General features: G+C 48.2%; 1 pseudogene; it reads right to left on the bottom strand.

Moving 5' to 3' along the window:
* Positions 1-358: 358 nt before the first annotated feature.
* LOC102860987 overlaps positions 359-2,508 on the bottom strand; it is a 9,779-nt pseudogene continuing 7,629 nt past the window's right edge.

Here is a 2,508-nt window from a genome sequence, read left to right as displayed (position 1 = left end):
GGGCGGGGAGAAGGGTGCAACAATGAATGAATGGAATTCCAAAATCTCTGTAGATGTTCATTGAAATGAAAAATAAATAGATTAAAAAAAAAAAAAAGAACCAACTATGGCAGAGGATCTGAGACAGTGATCTGAGGGGAAGGCTGGACATGGAACCGAGGGTAGCACAGACTATGTGTGAGCTGGGAGCCAGGGCGACTGTGCGGATAGGTACTGTGAGTCTCTATCTCCATGGATGTGTGTATAAATATAAAGAGAGAAGTTGCTTCTTCCCCTTCTCTTCCTTCTGCTCGGTACTGCTGGCCATGGTCCCAGCTCTTTCCACATGGGGGTGAAGGGTAGGGGGGTTACCAAGTCATTACCGAATCTCAATCAGACCCACGCCCATCAGTTCTGGATCTTCTGTGCTATGACAGGGTTCTTCAAGTGTTCGCTGAGTGCTTGGGGGTCCTTCTGCATCTGCTCCAGGATGAGTCGCATGGTCGGGTCACTCATGATCTGCTACACTTCGGGCTTGGCCATGGTCCATCGCTTAACGTCCTCAGGGCTGTCGTGCCTGTTGTACTGGGACATCATGCAGTGTTGGTAGCCATCTGCCGCCTCCTTACAGTTGGAGTCCAGGCCAGCACCTTCTGATAGACATCCATGGCTTTCATGTAGTCCTTCATGGCTTCGAGGGCTGCCGCTTTCCGTGGGTAGCCCTTGATGAACGTGTGCTCGAGCTGGATGCACTCCTCACAATCCTTGAGTGCCAGCTGACACTCGAGGAGTTTGGTGTAGCAAGCAGCCTGATTGCTGTACAGTTTGGCATCTCATGGGTTCCTCTTGATGGCTTCTGTGTAATGCTTCATGGCCTGGGGGTAGTCCCCTTTCTGGAAACACTCATTGCCTCTGTTCTTCTCCTGCAGAGCCAGATCAGGATTGATGTAGGCCAGCCGCTCTTGTTCCTTCAGGATTTTTTCCACCTGCTGGCATTTCTTGAGCACATCCAGGGTTCGGTGCTCTGCCAGAGACTTGTAGAAATGGATGGCATCTTGGTATTTCTCCTCCTTGAAATAGGAGTTGCCATTCCAAGCATAAGCTTTGGCAATCTGTCGATAGTCTTCTCGGTTCTCTCTCCCCACCTCGATGGCCTTCTCACAAATCTCCCAGCACTTATTGTAGTCACCCTTCTCGAAGTACACAGCTACTTTGGTTGGTGATGGACGTCATGTTGGTGGGGTCCAGATCCTTGGCTTTGTCATAGTGCTTCAAGGCCCTGTCAAAAACCCTTTTTCTTACAGGCATCATTCCCCAACTCTTTTTCTTTCAAGGCCTGCTTCTTGTTCTTGGGAAGATCTTCCATTGGCTCTGATTTGGTCTCCTTCTTGGGAGGAGGTGGTAGCGGAGGCGTTGCAACCTCTTCCTCTTCATCCATGGTGCCAAGGTCACCTCCCAGGAGGACACTGAGCGTGGTCATGATGCGTGGAGCTTGCAGTTTCGTGCCCAGGTCAGATGGCTTATTCCGCAGTTGCTCTATCAGTTCCCAGTAGGAACGATCACTGAGAAGTACCCTTATGCTGGGGTTGTTCTCCAGTTTCTGGTACAGATTAGACATGTTAAAAGGGTTCATAAATTTTCTCTCTGCCAACCGGGCCTCCATATTCTGTAAATCCACTTTGAGCTCAGGATTATTCGATTCATGTTTTAAACCCTCCTCATAGGTTCGTTTGGCCTCCTCAAACCAGTTTAAAAATTCCAGAGCAGCTGGTTTTCTCGAATAGCTCTTGCCCCAGTCAGGCTTCAAGTCCGCGATTTTGCAGCCGTCCTCGTAGGCCTTCTGGTAGTCTCCTTTCTTGGTAGAGGCGGCAAAGCGATTGCTGTGGAGCATGCCGCCATTCTTGGGATCTAACTTGATGGCCTCTGAGTAGCACTGCAGCGCGTCATCTATGTTCTCGGCGCTCAGGGTCTTATTGCCCTTCAGCTTTGGCTCATTGACCTGCTCCTTAGCCGGGCCCTGGAACCCGGTTGAATCGAACCCGTCTGCTCTGAGTTCCCAACCGCACGCGCCACCTTCTGGAACCTACTTATTATTTTTTTAAACAAATGATCCTTTATTGAAGTATTTTCATCTGTAGCTCTTAGCTAGCTGGCCATTCTACAGCACCACTGTTGATGTCTTCTATGATGTCATGAGGGTGGCAGCCAGCAACATTGCATCCCGCAGACTGGGTGGTTCCCCGGATCTCTTTAATAGTTCCAAAAGAGGTATCTGGCTAAAGATTGGTGTCATGTCTGCCAGAAAATGCCAACAATCCCATCAAAAGGGATACTCCTTGTCAAATATCAGTTGACTATAGATAGCTGGGTCTATTTCTGGGTTCTCAATTATGTCTCCAAGACTTGATATCTGGTTCTGAAGCATTGGCTTTGATTGCACAAGATGAAAAAGAATTTAATGAAGAACATCAGTTTATGCAGGTTTGTAATTATTTGCTTTAAGCAATTTTTCAAAGGTTTTTAAAAAAA

The sequence above is a fragment of the Elephantulus edwardii genome, unplaced genomic scaffold, assembly GCF_000299155.1.
Source record: "Elephantulus edwardii isolate Elephantulus edwardi_28Jun2011 unplaced genomic scaffold, EleEdw1.0 scaffold00026, whole genome shotgun sequence".
Classification (NCBI taxonomy): domain Eukaryota; kingdom Metazoa; phylum Chordata; class Mammalia; order Macroscelidea; family Macroscelididae; genus Elephantulus; species Elephantulus edwardii.
Note: the sequence above shows the minus strand (reverse complement) of the source record. Positions and strands in the feature narration are given on the sequence as shown.